The sequence below is a fragment of the Callorhinus ursinus genome, unplaced genomic scaffold, assembly GCF_003265705.2.
Source record: "Callorhinus ursinus isolate GAN/ISIS: 27379988/994484 unplaced genomic scaffold, GSC_fseal_2.0 scaffold18, whole genome shotgun sequence".
Lineage (NCBI taxonomy): Eukaryota > Metazoa > Chordata > Mammalia > Carnivora > Otariidae > Callorhinus > Callorhinus ursinus.
The window spans coordinates 19,957,271-19,974,649 of record NW_027397080.1 but is presented as its reverse complement, the minus strand read 5'-3'; the positions used below and the strand labels follow the sequence as shown (position 1 = coordinate 19,974,649).

The following is a 17,379-nucleotide window of genomic DNA, read 5'->3' as shown; positions in this document are numbered from 1 at the left end:
GCCACCCAGGCGTGCCAAGAATCCTGAACCAAGTAACAGGGCAAGAGTTTGTCTCGAAGTTTCCCACTCCCTTAAGAAGAGCCCGAGCTCTGTGTGATGTGCCCCCTCTCCTGGGAGGGGTCACCCTGCGAGTGAGAGGTCTTGTTGAGATTCCTTTCTTACATCCTGTCCTGTCACTACCATGCCTAGAACCAGTTCCCAGACTCAGTCAGCAGCCGCCCCATCACTTTACCTTTCCAGAGAACCTTCCTCTAGCTATTCTCCAGCTACCCCTGGTGACCAAGACCACTCAGTTTGGTCCGTTGGCTACACAAGTGTGATCTTCTATTTCCTCACAGCGCTCCGCCTTGGTCAGCAACAACCAAGAAAATAACTAGAGTGCAGAATCCAGAAGGGCTAGGAAAAGGAGCTAGCTGTCAACCAAGACAGGTTTTTGTTTATTTTGCTTTGTTTTTTAAAATATTAAGTCAGTCACCGTCTCAACCAAAAACAGTAACTTTCTCAAAAGAGAAACATTACAGTACAATGAAAATAACCCAGGGTGAAATCCAGTTTCACTCCCTGTGTGAACTTGGATAAGTTATTTAATGTCTCCAGGTTCATTTCCTTGGGGTGAAAATAATAGCACTTACCTGCAGCATCGGTGTAAAGACTAAAGGAGATAATGCATGTCAAACAGGACCATGCCTGGTGCACAGCAAGTATTCAGCGAATGCTAGCTTAGGCCTATTTCTGAAAGTTGTTGACTAAAAGCGAGGATTTTTACCTTGGGTAGGTTGGCTGTTTGGCTGATTACATTAGAAAACACATGAAGGCGGTGCCTGGGTGGCTTAGTTGGTTAAGTGTCTGCCTTCGGTTCAGGTCATGATCTCAGGGTCCTGGGATCGAGTCCCGCATCGGACTCCCTGCTCAGCATGGAGTCTGCTTGTCCCTCTCCCTCTGCCACCGCCGCCCCGCCCCCCCGTCTCTGTCTCTCTCTCAAATGAATAAAATCTTAAAGAAAAAAAATTAAGTGCGCACAGTGTTTGGTTCAACAAATATTAACTTTCCTCCCTCTCCCGCAGTGATGCAAAAATTGCAGAGACTTCAGAAACCACGCAATTCTATCTGTGGCCAGGTTTCGCTGTACAGCATACTTACCATTTAGGTATTTTAAGTTTTCCGTTAATGCTCCTGGTGGCCCCCCTGGTGCTTGCTGTCTTGGCAACAGGCGCTCACTAACTTTCAATGGCAGCTGCCTTTTGACCTGAACAGAATATAAACAGAAAGCAAGACATAGGTAAAGCGGGAATTGCACCAAGACTGAGCTGAAGGGAGAGGAGACTTCCCTTTTCCTGATGATATGGTCTCAAGGCAGACTATGTTGTCTTTCTTAAATTAACATGACTCCACAGTCCCCAAAAGTCTAAAACTCATGACATCTTACAGCTTGGGAGGGATCTCACAAATCAGTTAAATGCCCTCAATTTAAGGAAAGAAACTGAAACTTGGAAAGGGTGAGTCACACAACTGCTTAGGACTAAAGCCAGGATGCTACTAAAAATATGATGTTCTAGAAGATGGGTAAGAAAAAAAACCCCAAACATCTGTGGAGTACCTACCACACCCTGAGCAATATGTTTTATATTTCATACAAGACAATAATACAATAATATCATCCCCTACTAAAGAATCTAAATTTCAAGAAGTCAAGTAATTTGTCCAAGATCTTACAGCTTGTTAATAAATGGCAGTCAGGGGGCGCCTGGGTGGCTCAGTCGTTAAGCATGACTGCCATTTATTAATTTGTATCTGGTGATACAAATTGACCACTTACCCAGATTACATGAAGAACTAGAAAAACTATACCCAATTTGCAGAGAAGCAAAGTCCCAGGGTCCTGGGGTCCAGCCCCGCATCATCGGGCTCCCTGCTCAGCAGGAGGCCTGCTCCTCCCTCTCCCACTCCCCTGCTTGTGTTCTCTCACTGTGTCTCTCTCTGTCAAATAAATAAATAAAATCTTTAAATGAATGAATGAATGGCAGTCATCAGGATTTAAACCCATGCCTGTCTGACAAAAAAGCCCCTTCACCAGGCTGACTCTCATTGGGTTGCCTTCGAGATGTGGTCCTCAAAAGGGCCTTGAACCACCCTGTATCAATTAGAACCAAGTAGGGCTTCTCTGTCTGAAAATTACCCTCTGGTTTTGTAACAAGCATTCTGCCGGAGACCTGAAAGGTCTACTAACCCATTGAATGTTACCCCTAAAGTTTCAGAAGAATTACTAGAGGTGGAAGATCTGGGGCAAACTTCTGTCTATCCTCATCTTGCCAAAGAATGGAAAGATACCTTCTACACGGGAAGTAAAGCTTCCATACTTGATCTTAAACACAAACTAACCCCCTTCTCTCATCATCATGGCCCATCCCTCCCTTACACATCCCACAGACTACCTTGTGGCCTCCTTTGGAGGCCGTTGGTCCCTTTAGTCTGATTTCCACCTCCACTACCAACCCCTTAACACACACACAGTGTCCATCCCTGCCTCTATGTTCCTAGAGTGAGATGGCTTAAAATTAAAAGAGAGAGATAATTGAATGATAGTTTTTTCAAATGGCTTTAAAAGAAAGATGAGGGGGTCGGCTGGGTGGCTTACTTGGTTGAGCATCCAACTCTTCGTTCTGGCTCAGGTCATGATCTCAGGGTCATGAGATGCAGCCCGGAGTCAGGCTCCTCACTGATCCTCTCCCCCCCCGCCCCTCCCCCACCTCCTCTTGCACATGCTCTCAAATAAATAAATAAATCTTTAAAAGAAATATGAGGGCCTGAAGCCTCAAACCAGTAAGACCAGAACAGAAAAGAATTAGTGACAAGCAATAAAAATAGAAAAGTAGGAAAAAAGATCTATACCAGGGTCAGCACCCAAGGGATGGCCTGAGTGGATGTGGGAGAAGTTTTAGCTTCCCCCAGAAACCCTCCCCCCGCCACACACATTTTTAAAAAAGTCAGTCGGAGTAGACCGTGTATAATTGCTATTTCAATCTGCTCTATCTCCACTCGGCCCAACAATGACAGCAGCACCGCTGAGAGCTACTGCCCCCACAATCTCCTGCCACATTTCCCGGCATATTACTAAGGCGCAGGGGGCTACTCCTTTCAAAACAGGATAGAATACACTGCCCAGAAGCAAACAAACAGGAACTCCTGATGATCCAGATTTATTTTCAACTGTCTACATTCTCTCCTTATTTCTAAGGGATGGAAGCAAGCAGCAAATGATTTCTTTCCTTTGCTTCTGAATGTCATTTACTTCTTGCATCCTTGGATACTGGCCTTCTGTCCCCAGCACAAGAGGATGACTGTAAAGATCCTCATACTCTTTAGTGCTGCCCCTTCAGAGAGCTTTCCACCCTGGGAGAACCGCCCATACCACTTCCCTCTGGCACCTCTTCTGCTGCTTCTCGTTACCTTTTGCTGGAGATAGTGGTGGCAGTGTATATGTGTGGGTAGTGTCTATCTGTCTGTCAGTCTAGAAGCAGTGATGAAAGGAACCCTTACAGACCACGGAGAGTCCAACTGCCTCATGTGCCAGAGGAGAAAGTGAGTCCCACGAGAAGAGACTTACCCAAGGTTGCAAAGCAAGTTAAAATGAACACGGTTGAGTCCACCTGAGATAATAGGCTACACTGGAAAAAAATGCATCCAATTATCCTTTTATGATTGCTGAAGTCTGAAGCTCTCTAAATATGTATCACTTTTGTTCCCAAAACACTTTGATAACGGATAAAAATGCTATGAGATGATTCTGGTTCCAGTATTATCCTCCAACAGATAACCACAATAAACTTTGGATAAAATGTAAAAAACTATCTGAAGTGAACAAAGGCCGGCAGAGTTTGGAGAGAAGTCAAAAACTGGGAGAAGGGGCTGGGATGGGACAAATTCCCCAGTTTTGGAGCTTTCACCAGAGGGCTGACGAGCGGCAGTGCCAATTGAAAAATAAACCCCAGGCTTTCTCTCTGGAGGAACCACAGAGTCCAGAGCAGCCACAGGTAATGGGAAATAAGAAAGAGGGCCAGAGAAGCAAAGTCCCAGGTGCTGTGTATGAACTCCATCCAAACTTCTAGCTGAGCCCTGAACCGTGCACACACAGGGCAGAACCCAAGCACCTCAGCCAAGGACCAAAGAACTGGACTAAGGTTTGAACTGCATACCCACTCCCCACAGGGGAGACAGACCCTGCAGTTTTGAATCTTAGGTAACTGCCTGCTAAAATAAAAACATCAGCAGAAATTATCAGGGTCTCCACAACATAACATCCACACACATTCATGTTCAGGCTACAATCCCAGATTACATGAAGAACTAGAAAAACTATACCCAATTTGCAAGGGAAAAGACAATGAACAGAGGGCAATTCCAAGATGACCCAAATACAGGAATTATCAGACAAGGATATTAAAGCAGCAATTATAGCTAAGCACAGGAAGTGAAAAAACTTTTATTTGAAAAGTGGAAATTTCAGGGGCGCCTGGGTGGCTCAGTCGGTTAAGTGTCTGCCTTCGGCTCAGGTCATGATCCCAGGGTCCTGGGATCGAGCCCTGCATCGGGCTCCCTGCTCCGCGGGAAGCCTGCTTCTCCCTCTGCCACTCTCCCTGCTTGTGTTCCCTCTCTCAGGCACCTGTGTTGTGCACCTGTGCTGTGTGTCTCTCTCTCAAATAAAATCTTTAAAAAAAAAAAAAAAAAGTGGAAATTTCAGAACAGAAATGTAATACCTGAAACAACAACCACAAAAATCCTCTGAAAGGGCTTAAGAACAGAATGGAGATGACAGAGAAAAGAGTCCATGACATCTGCAGATCAAGAGAAATTATCCAAACTGAGAAACTGTGGGTCATCCGCAGTCTCTAGAAGAACCACCCTCAGTCCTTCACCTGAGTGTACACAGTGATACCTTGATTTTGTTACCAGAAAAACCGCTACCAGAGAGAACCAGAATAACTAAGGATCACAGAGATACCGTGGCCCTGCAATTCTGCTGGAGCAGGCCACCCCTCATATCTACTAATTAACTTTTTGAGTTCTTCCAGATGTAAGCAAAGAACCAAGCTGAAGGTGGAAAATGAGAGGGCAGGATAAAAATTTAAACCTGACGGCGCCTGGGTGGCTCAGTTGGTTAAGCGACTGCCTTCGGCTCAGGTCATGATCCTGGAGTCCCGGGATCGAGTCCCACATCGGGCTCCCTGCTCGGCAGGGAGTCTGCTTCTCCCTCTGACTCTCTTCCCTCTCGTGTTCTCTATCTCTCATTCTCTCTCGCGAATAAATAAATAAATAAAAATAAAAATCTTTTTAAAAAAAGAAAAGAAAAATTTAAACCTGAGATAACCATAATATCCAAAGTCCTAGGAGTCAAATCTGGTGCCCCGCTGTGTCTAATGAGAAGCAAGAAGCAAGGAGACAATCATTTTGCCCCTAGAGTTGCTGAGGGAGCATTCTCAGGAGTGTTCAGGAAAAAAGCGAGGAGGGATTTTGTTTTTTCTGCCCTATGCAATTTCTTCACCAAAAAGCCAACCTGTAAACAGGCTGATGGCAGGATGGAGTGGGTCCAATCACTGGGTCTGGGGTTGGGGACAGCCAACCTAGTGCCACCTAGGCTGATAAAAGCAGCTAAGCTGAATGCCATCCCTGACCAGCTTCCCACACTCAAATCACTTCATGCAGGAGTTCAAGACACGCCAGGTAGGGGCGCCTGGGTGGCTCAGTCGTTAAGCATCTACCTTCGACTCAGGTCATGATCCCAGGGTCCTGGGACTGAACCCCACATTGGGCTCCTGGCTCCATAGGAAGCCTGCTTCTCCCGCTCCCCACTCCTCCTGTTTGTGTTCCCTCTCTCGCTGTGTCTCTCTCTGTTAAATAAAATCTTAAAAAAAAAAAAAAAAAAAAAAACGACACTCCAGGTAAAAATAGGGGCAAAAACACAGGTTGCAGAAGACATGTCTGAAAGCCCTGCCTTTTTCTCAACCCCCCTCTGCCCTACCCCACCTGCCACAAGGGCGGAGAATCCAGAGCAAGTGGGAAACTGCGGAAGAGGTACCCTCTTAGGGTGAGGAACCTGGAGCAGGGAGTTCACAGCCACCTGACACGCTGTCAACCTCACACAAGTTTTTTATACTCTGGGTCTCTGTTTTATTAGCCAAACAAAACACTAAGGACAAAATGATATTTAAGGGCCTTTCCAATAACAACACGTATAACCCTTAACATGCTGTCTCCATGCCCTTGAAGAAACCATAAGTAATAGGTCCCAAAAGGCAAAAGTGGCAACATCCCAATTCACACGATTTATTAGAATACCTCAGGGTTATACAATTATTCAAATTTTTAAAGAATAAATTAATAATCTTATTATTATTAATTCCTAGAGTTTATGTTAATAACAGACTTCAATACCTATGATGGCGGGTTGCTAAAATAATGTCCAATTTGGGGTACCTGGGTGGTGGAGTCAGTTAAGCATCTGACTCTTGGTTTCAGCTCAGGTCCATGATCTCAGAGTCGTGATACCGAGCCCTGTGTCAGGCTCCATGCTCAGCACGGGGCCTGCTTGAGTTTCTCTCTCCATCCTCCTCTGCCCCTCTCCATCACTCGTATGCGCTCTCTCAAATAAATAAATAAATCTTTAAAATAATAATAACAATGTCTGATCTCCTAGGATAACTCTTTTATCCATGTAACTCTTGGGATGAGAAGACAGATACTCTTATCCCCCACATGACAGATGAGCAAACAGATTAAGATCTGTGACTCTTTCAAGAAGCTCCTAACAGAGACAGGACTAGAATCCAGTAATCCCATTTCTGAACTTCACCAAAGAAACCAAAGAAAGCTTACCAAAGAAACTTTACCTAACAAAGAACCAAGAGTATAATAAATGAGATTAAAATTAGAAAGAAAGGATTTAAGAACTTTCAAACACTTTGGAACCACTTATTAATACACAATTGATAAATACTAGCTTGTGATTAGGGCATCTGTTTAGAAGCAGGCCCTCAAGGACCACCACCTGTCCACTGTTTCCTTTTCTAAAAGTAGGCTATAATTGAGACTAGGCTTCCTTGCAATTAGCCCATGTTTGTGGGGTTTAGCAACAGAACCACATGTCTAAAATTGTTGGTTTTAGACCTGCTTTAGAAAGTTGGCTGAATCAGAAGAACACACTGACTCGCTTTCACCCCTAGGAGTCTTTAATTAGGATCAAGGAGCCACAAGGATTAGGGCAGGTAATGGTAAATGTAAACAGCAAGTCACAACAAGCAGCCCAAGGAAAAAGAAACCAAAAGTGCTTTTATTACCTAATTTAATCTTCACAGTAACCCCCTCAGGTAAATGCCATCATGATTATTTTATAAATGAGGAAGAGATAAAGGGTCAAAGTCACATAGCTGATAAGTGGATTCTCACCTAGGTATTTCTGACCCCCAATTTGCTTTCTCCTCTGCATTATACCACCTCTCCAAGGAATTCTCTGAGCTCTAACCTTCAAGAAAGCCAGTCCTGAGCCACATCCCAAATATCACAAACCGACAAGAAGTTGATGGGTAGTTTGTGCATTCTTTCATTCAATAATGTATTCGTGCAAATACTGAGTGGTTACCATGCATCAAGCTCTGAGGTAAGCACTATCTTCATGCCATTTACTATATAGTGCAACAGGAAAACAGTGATTAAAAAATCACACTAGTAAATTAATAGAAGCTGACCCACTCACAGAGAAGTCTAAGAGGCTACCACTAGTGGTCAGGACGTTTCTAAGTAGAAGAGGGAGCACAATGAACTTGAGCTAAACTGGATGACAACAAGGCGGAACAAGCAGACGCATGACGGGAGACAAAGTTGGACAGGTATGGAGAAAGCCACACCACACAGGCACTTGGAAACCGAATTATGGATTTGTGTCCTTATCCAAAGAGCTACAGAAAGTCATTTAAGTGTTAAGTAAGGGGTAAGGTGTGTACATTTCAAAAAGATCACTTCAGCTTCAGTATGGACCACAGATGGAAGGAGAGAAGAAAGGTGCCAAAAGATGTGGAGGAAGGCCAGATCCGTGGGCCAGGAGGCATGAGGGCGGTAAGAGCTAACCACACTGGGGGGGTACGCAGCACCTACCATGCCCCAGGCCCCTTTCTGGGCACTTTGTAGGAATTAACCGAACCCTTACAACAACTCTACAAACTATTATCCCCATCTTATAAAAGAGAAGTTAAGTAATTTAATGGTATTACATGCCCCCTTCATGTGCTCACTTCCCTCATAGTCAGTCCCTTGCAAACATCTTTTTTTTGATTTTATTTATTTATTTGAGAGAGAGAGAGAGAGAGCACATGAGGGGGGAGGGTCAGAGGGAGAAGCAGACTCCCCGCTGAGCAGGGAGCCCGATGCGGAACTCGATCCTGGGACTCCAGGATCATGACCCGAGCCGAAGGCAGCCGCCCAACCGACTGAGCCACCCAGGCGCCCTGCAAATATCTTTCATTCACTTGCCCCCCTGCCCATCGTATTCAACTAGTAAAACTTCAGATCACACTAAACCATACTAACAACCTCTCCAGGCCCACACCAACGCAGCTAAGTTACCAACTAAGCTGTGTCTCTAGAGAAAATGCCAACTACTGACTGGCATCGTTTTTAAAAAAAAATTTTAAGTAGGATCCATGCCCAGCACGGGGCTTGAACCCACAACCCCGAGATCAAGAATCACATGCTCTACCAACTGAGCCAGCCAGGCACCCACATTTTAAATTTATCACCACAAATCTCAAACACGCCCCTCGATGCTGCCAGCAATCCCACAACATTTCCCTTGCTAGGTTCACTTTGTGACTCCCCAAAATGACTCTTGCACATCTTTTTCTTTCTCAATAAACCTCCAGCCCTCATCAGCTAAATGACTTTGTCCCCAAGAAGCAACACTCAGACCATCATCTCCTAACTCCAAGTCGAGCATTCTGCTTCCCCTGTTGTTACAATGAAGAGGCTTTGCTGATACATGAAGTACAACTTTTCATGTCTAAGGATGGATCCGATTCCCTCTTCAGAAGCGACCTCTGCTCGCTTACATCATTTTTCTCCCTGCGCAGACTCTCAAATGCCCCTATTCAACCAGCATGTGGCCCACAGGCCAGCACTGGCTCGCAGACTCCTACCGGTGGGGAGTACAGGAACTGAGAAGAGGCACTTGGATATCTGGGAAGCAAACTGACCTGGCTACAACATCCAAGCACAGGATCCGAGGAGGACTTCTCAGATAGGGTTCTAGACCAGTGAGGATGCTGATCAACTCACACAGTGAGTCACACGTGGAGTGAGTTACAGACAAAATGCACATAGCAGTCTCACATGTAGGTCCTAGACAGATTAGAAAAAATTAATTGGTCCTGCATCACCGATAGCTTGAGAAGCCACACTCCAGAACAGTGCTTCTCAAACCTGAAAATGCACCCAAATCAGCTGGGGATCGCCCTGAAGTGTAGGCACTGACTCCGTAGGTCTGGGGTGGGGCCTAAGTTTCCCTATTTCTAACAGGTTCCCAGATTGATCCAGGGGCCACATTTGGAAAGCAAGATTCTAGAATTTCTCATCTTAAAAAACAAAAACCAGAAACAATAAACTCTCCCTTGATCTCACACCTCCTTCCAGCTAGTCCAGCCTCAATGCCTCTGCTTCTCCTCACAGCAAAACCGAGAGTGGTCTCTACTCTTCACTTCGTACCTCTCATTCTCAATTCACGCCAATCAGTCTTCTATCTTCAATGCTCCACGAAAACTGTCCATCAGAGCCAAAGGCCTCAACACTGCCAAATTCTGTGTGGTCCCTTCCTTATCCTCCAAATGGCATTTAACACAAATAACCACTCTTCCTCTACTGAAACCCTTTCTTCCTTGGTTCCAGGACATCACACTTTTCCTGATCTTCCTACTAAACGGGTCATCCTCAGTCTGCTCTGCCTTCTCTTCTACTTGACCAGAGACAGTCCTGGGGCCTTTCCTCTTTACCTGTACCCTCCCTTCTTTGGGCAATCTCCTCCAGTCCCATGACTTTTAATATCAATGACCTCCAAATTTTTATCTCCAGCAATGACCTCCCTGAATTCCAGAGGCATATCCGACAGCCTACATGACTTCTCTACCTGGATGTGTAACTGATATCACATATCCATATATTCTCAGATTCTTGATGGTATTTTACCTCCCACCCTTCTTTCCCCAAACTCATTCCTCTTTACATCTTTCCCCAATTCACAATACCACCATTCACCCAACCGCCCAGGCTGAACACCCAACCGTGCCGGGTGTCTCTTTCCCTCACACCCCACCTGTAAATCCATCAGCAGGTCCAATCAACTCCACTATCAACTCCACTTCCAAATTTTCTTGAACCTATCCCTCTGCTCTCTAGCCCCTATAAAGCACCCTAGCCCAAGCTACTGGACTTTCACCCTACCTACTACAACAGCCTCCTTAAGTCTCTCTGCTACCAACTCTCCCCCCTATATATACACCACTCTCTAGATAGTGGCAAATTAAATTTATAAACATTTCATCAGATCAAGACTCTATTTCTGCTTAAAAACAACATAACAAAACACCTCACAGCTTTCCCTTTCACTTAGAATAATCTAAAGTCCTCACCAAGTCTACCAGGCCCTGGGTGATATGGTCCGTCCTTACCTCTATGACCTCATCTCCTAACAGGTCCCCTCCCCACTCCCTGATACTTGCACACAGCATTCAGCCTTGGGGCCTTTGCACTAGCTGTTTCCTCTTCCCTCTGCACAGCTGGCTCTTTTTGGTCACTGAAGGGTCAGCTTAAATCCTACCACCTCTGTAAAGACTTGACCAGACAATATAAGGTAGCTCTCAACCTCTTAACAGATCACCCTGGTTTATGTGCACCTCAGCATTTAACCCCATCTGGTATCTCGTTTACTTGTTTCTTGTTCGTTTCTTCCTCCCCACCCCTACCCCTACCTTCTGTCTACCTCATCACTATATCCCCGGGGTATTCCATATCTTAGAACGGGGCCTGGCTGACAATAAATAAATGGGTCTGTAGCACAGGGGAACAATCCAGGCTGGATACATAAATTTATGAGTCATGTCCACAGAGGTGTGGTTACTAAAGCCAATGGGTGGATGAGATCACCGAGGGAGAGTATCTACTATGAGTAGAGAGGAGGGCTTGGGACAGTAGAACATTTCATAGCTGTAGGACGGAGGAGAAGTAGGAGGAAGGATAGCACAGTGTTACATCACTGGAGCCAAGACAAGAGAGTGTTTCTGGAAGGAACGAGTGGTCAACAGTGTCAACTTCCCTGAGAAAATGACCCCAAAAAATCTGTTGATTTCGGCTTCACAGAGGACACAAGTGACCTTATTGAGAGGTGTACAGAAGACTGACAGAAACCAGCCTGGGACAGGCTAAGTGGAGGGAGGCAGTGAGTACAGACAGCTGTTTAGAGAAGTCTGGCTATTTCAAAGTGAAAGTGATGGACCCAAGAGGACGCAGGGCTGAGGACACTCGGTTTCATCTGTTTCTGTTCAAAGGAGGCACTATCCTAGCACCGCCTCACGTACGGGCAGCAAGTCACCCAAAGGCTTCAAGCCTTTTTCCTCAGCTTAGAATTCTACTCCCCTTGGACTGATTCCCAAATGTCCAGAGTATCAACCCGGAAGTCTTTTTTTATACCTACATCTCATCTCCCTCACTACAACGGAAGATAAAAATGCCCTTCTATACACTTCCCCTTGGTGTGTCAGGAACAGAAGGCATGGCTGTTTATACTGGAGGGCTTGGGTTTAGAAGGTCTGCTCTGACATTTTAATTTCAAGGCACATTTTGGAGTCATCATCATTACTTCTACCCCAGCAAGAATTTTCCTTCCATTTTATAGCCTCTAGAGAGCTTCCCTTTGTCTCTGTGGCACACTCCTCCTGCACCCTGCCTGCTGCCCAGGCAACATACTACGAAGGAAGAAATCCGCATGGTCTCAGAAGCCAGGCAATCGCGGTTCCCCTACAATTCAGTCACACAGCAGTTCAGGTGATACCACTTCCCAATCTCAGGCTCTTCAAGTGTACACAGAGATTCTCTCTAAACTTCACAGGGCTGATGTCGGGATTATAGGAAAATACACATTAAGTGTACACACACAAGGCCTGGCGTAAAGTGTATCCTATAAATGTTAATCCAATTTTCTCCTCATCACCATTCGGATAAAGCATTACACCCCCTGCACATTTTTATTTAGTTTCTCTTTCCCTCTAAGTATACCACGAAGCCCTTGGGAAAAGAACCTTGGGAAATTCACTGGCCCAGTTCCAGCAGAAATAATTTTAAAGAAGTACTAAAAGAGGTGGGCGGGACCAGAGGTGTCACCGGGCAGCATCAGGAAGGGCGGGGAGGACGCCCCCGTCAGAAGACCTCAGCGGGCTCCACGCCCGGTTCTCGGCATTTCCCCACCACCCCTTGGTCCAAGTTCCCTTCTTGTAGCCTTGCATGTGTCCCTTTACCTCGCCCTCTTCGTAAGTCCTGCTTGCGAGCAAGTCTCAAGTCAGCGTCTTCAGTATCACAAACACACAGAACAAAGAGCGCACACACTCAGAGCACACACATACTGGGCAGTACGCTGGGCAATGAAATCCTCAGACTCAGTGCTGTTTCTCCAGTTTACTGGGTCTGTGACCCTTGTGGATTATTATAATCCTCTGAGTAGAAGTTTCCTCATTTGTATAACAGAAATGACCAATATATCTGGACTATAAGATTGTAAGGATAAAATGAAATAATATATGTGAAAGTACTTTGGCCACTATAAAACATGGTTATTGTTATATTATAGGTACGTAAGGCAGCTGCAGAGTCTACCTTTGGCCAGTTTAGGGGTGCTATTAAGAAAGCCCTCAGTCCAGGAGTAGTTTTGTTCTATGATCTATGGCTACCTGTTTTCATCTCAAGTTCTCCCATCCCTGGCAGTTGAAAATTTATATTCTTTCTAATTTCACATGATTCTCTTTTCTTAGCAAGGATTCTTCAACTTCTCTGACTAAATGGCTCCATGTCCCCAGAATGGTAAAGACCACTGGCCCTGATGCTCTATAAGGGCCCTTTGTGGCTCTAACATTCTAAGCCTATCCATCCTTTGCACCCAAAGTACTTTGTCCGTATCTCTACTTGCACAATTTCCAGTCTACTTTGCATCATAGCTTTATTTTATATCATCTCCTAAGGAAAGAACAGAAGGTTGTCTAGTTTTATGTTCCCCACAGCACTTAACATGGAACTTTGTACACAGAGCTTTGTGCTCCAAAAATATTGGCTGATTGACTCAATGCTCATTTCTATTTTTTTGCACTTATTGTCCATACCACACAATAATTACAGACTACCCTCTTATTCTTTTATGCTTTTTTGGTACCTCTACAGGCCTGGCAGAGTGTGAAACACATCGTCAATATCTTTTTTAAAGACCGGTGACTGGTTTATCTCTTGGTCAAGGTGAAAAAGTCCTATCAACCTATTCTACCTATGATTTTTAACAACTTGCTCTGGTTACTGACAAATATAAACATAGCATTTATCGGATTGTAACAAAAGGAAACTGCACAACAGAGTTATTACATAGAGGCAAATGAAATGCACAGGTTGAGGGGCCTTTTTCTTGCCAGTGGCATCAAAAATATGGTAAAAAGGCAAATATATTGATAGTCAGCAGATCTGGACTCCAGAGTTTATCTCTAGAAGATGGGCAGTCTCCTAAAATGGCTCCCAATGATCTCCACCTGCTAGTGTCCATGTTCTACGTGGGCTCCTCCCCTTGAGTTTGGTCTGGGCCTCATGACCTTCTTCTAATAACAAGAATACGGCAAGAATTAGGACGTCATTTCTGAGATTAGGTTATAAAAGACTGAATTCTTTCCTGCTGGCACTTTCTCTCTTTTGCCATCTCTCGCTGTGATGAAGCTATCTGCTGTGCTGGAGAGGCCTATATGGCAAGGAACTGAAGGTGGCCTCTGTCTACCAACCAGCAAGAAACTGAGGCCCTCAATCCAACTGCCCACAAGGACCTGAATCCTGCCAACCACCTCTGAGAGAACTTGAAGCTGGTCCTTCCTCAGTCCCACCTTGATGGTTCATATCTTGATTATAGCCTGTGTGAGACCCTGAAGCAGGGGACCCAGCTAAAGCCATGCCCGGCTCCCTAACCCACAGAAACTGATATAATAAATGAGTATTGTTTTATGTTGCAACATATAACTAATATACCCTGTATATTTAAAAAAGGGAGGGGGGCACCTGGGTGGCTCAGTCGGTTGAGCATCCAACTCTTGGTTTAGGCTCAGGTCATGGTCTCAGGGTTGTAGAATCAAGCTCTGCGTCAGGCTCTACGCTGAGCGTGGAATATGCTTGAGATTCTTTCCCTCTCTCTCTGCCCCTCCTCCACCTCACACTCTCTCTCTCTCTCTCTAAAATAAAGAACTAAAATATTTTTTTTAATTTTTTAAATAAAAAAGGGAGGGGATGTGGACAGAGAACCTATGGATTAAAAGATTCTTTAAAAAAAGACATATCAACCAATCACAATGTATAGATCTTAACTGGATCCTGATTCAGACTAACTGTAAAAAACAAAACAGAATCATGGACAAGAAAATGAAAATTTGAATGACTGGATATTTGATGGTATTAAAGAATTCTTGTTTTTTATGTGATTATTAAAATTGTAGGTTTTTTAATTTTAAGAAGCCCTTAACTTTTTTTTTTTAAAGATTTTATTTATTTATTTGACAGAGAGATAGAGAGCACAAGTAGGCAGAGAGGCAGACAGAGGGAGGAGAAGCAGGCTCCCCGCCGAGCAGGGAGCACGACGTGGGGCTCGATCCCAGGACCCTGGGATCATGACCTGAGCCGAAGGCAGATGCTTAATGACTGAGCCACCCAGGCGCCTCAAGAAGCCCTTAACTTTTTTTTTTTTTTAAGATTTTATTTATTCATTTGAGACACAGAGATACAGAGAGAGAGAGAACATGAGCAGGGGGAGAGGCAGAGGGAGAGGGAGAAGCAGGCTCCCACTGAGCAGGGAACCTGATGCGGGGCTCAATCCCAGGACCCTGGGATCATGACCTGAGCTGAAGGCAGACGCTTAACCATCTGAGCCACCCAGGGACCCTTAACTTTTAAACATACATAATGAAATGTTTACAGATGAAATGATACAATGTCTGGAATCTGCTTCAAAATAATACAGAATGGGGTTAAGTGGATAAGGGTATAGATGAAATAAGATTGGCCATGAGTTCCTAACTGCTGAAACGGGAGATGGGTACATGGGAGTCCCATTTTTATGAAGTTTCCTTTTGTATAAATTTGACATTTTCTCTAACAAAAAAAACCTAAGAAAGGGGAGGGGGTGGGTAGAATCCAAGAGCCCAGGGGCCCTTCTAGTTCTGACAACCTAGGATTAGGTAATAATCCCACAGTACTTCAAAGCCTATGCTACAGCCACTCTGACCTTCCGTAGGTTTACAGTGGATATACCACTTCAGTCCATGCCAGTGACCAACATTACCGACTTTCCCACAAAAAAACTCTGTTAAGCACTTAGATCTGATGAATTAAGATTAAGAAAATAAGAAATTAAGAAAAATAAGATTATTTGCACAATTTGGCCCACATAGATAAAGAAGATGGAGTGATATGGTGGCTAATTGCTAGAAGATGCTTGACACAAACTAGAAGGAATCACCCTAGGTCTTCCCGGTTTGGAAAACCAACTCCTGTTGCACTTTATTGTGGCCTGCCTGGGGACACTCCAGCATCCCACCTACATGGATGTTTTAACACTTCCTCCCTGTGCTGTGTATAGACTTAATTTCCTAATCCCTTAAAGTTTTCTTTCAACTGCCGTGAATGACCTATTTTCCAATTTCCAATTGTGTTCAACTAATTAAAAAAGAAAAAAAAAAAACCTCATGATCAACAGTTCTACAAGAAAAGAACTTCAACAGGGAAGAAATCATATCTGCTTTTCATGTCAGAGTCTCTGATTCTTAAGTTAGAGAATCAACCTTTGAAGTTCCTACTAAACAAGAAGATTCACACCACAAAGTAAAATCGGGACAGACAAATGAGACCTTCATGACTATATTCTAGACCCTAGACTTCACCTCTCTGTAAAAGAACAGTCCTGAGATTTATACTCCGAGGGGTTTTCAACCTTAGCGAAATTATTAGAAAAACCTAGGAGCTTTCAAAAATATCCTTACTGTCTGGCAACTGACTCAATTTCCACAATGAGTCAGTGATATGAAAAAGGGGGAGCAGAGAAAGAAGGGCTCTGCTACATACAAAGAAACTGAGGAAACATAACAACTTAATGTATCGTGTGGCTGGTCAGATCCTTATCCCAACTAACTGCAAAGACATTTTCAAGACAATCAAGGAAATCTCATTATGATCTTATCTAGATATTATTAAGGATCTGTTAATTTCATTAAATTTGATAACGGCATTATGGTTATATAAGAAAACGTCCATATTTAAATATGCATATAAAAGTGTGTAGGGATAAGGCACCTGGGTGGCTTAGTTGGTTAAGTGTCCAACTCTTCACTTTGGCTCAAGTCAGGATATCAGAGTTGTGAGATCCAGCCCCGTGTCTGGCTCCCTACAGAGTCTGCTTGTCCCTCTCCCTCCCCCTCCCACCCCTCCTCACACGTGCGCTCTCTCTAATAAATAAAATCTTTTTTTAAACAAGTGTGTAGGGGTAAAATGACATGATTTCTGGGATTTGCTTTAAAATTCCTCAACACATTAAAAATTAGAACAGAAATGAAGCAAATGTAGCAGCAACATCTTGAAAATTATTGAATATAGATATACGTAGATTCACTCTATTAGCCTCCCTCCTTCTGTGAATGTTTGGAATTTTTCATAATAAAAAAAAAAACTTGAGGGGCGCCTGGGTGGCTCAGTCATTAGGCGTCTGCCTTCGGCTCAGGTCATGATCCCAGGGTCCTGGGATCGAGCCCCACATCGGGCTCCATGCTCAGTGGGGAGCCTGCTTCTCCCTCTCCCACTCCTGCTTGTGTTCCCTCTCTCGTGCTGTCTCTCTCTGTCAAATAATAAGTAAATAAAATCTTTAAACAAAAAACAAAAAACAAAAACAAAACTTGAGGGGCACCTGGATGGCTCAGTCGGTTAAGCATTTTGACTCTTGATCTCAGCTCAGGTCTTGATCTTGGCTAGGGGCTTGATCTCAGGGTCATGAGTTCAAGTTCTATACTGGGCTCCATGCTGGGCATGGAGCCTACTTAAAAAAAAAAAAAAAAAAAAAAAAAAAAA

General features: G+C 44.2%; 1 protein-coding gene and 1 non-coding gene across 13 annotated transcripts in view; both read right to left on the bottom strand.

The window, feature by feature from the left end:
• LUZP1 (leucine zipper protein 1) overlaps positions 1-17,379 on the bottom strand; it is a 100,532-nt gene that overhangs the window by 32,525 nt on the left and 50,628 nt on the right. For 9 of the 12 annotated variants that reach the window (XM_073903198.1, XM_073903196.1, XM_073903195.1 and 6 more), the window contains exon 2: positions 1,141-1,246. The exons of 1 other annotated variant lie outside the window; for it this stretch is intronic. The gene's annotated coding sequence lies outside the window, so the exon portion shown is untranslated. Of the gene's footprint in view, positions 1-1,140; positions 1,247-1,713; positions 1,733-9,239; positions 9,260-17,379 lie in introns of those variants that run through there. 2 more of the 12 variants (XM_073903199.1, XM_073903201.1) reach the window with 2 other exon arrangements.
• On the bottom strand, positions 8,692-8,764 carry TRNAK-CUU (transfer RNA lysine (anticodon CUU)). Its single transcript has one exon. It is a non-coding gene; the product is annotated as a tRNA-Lys (tRNA).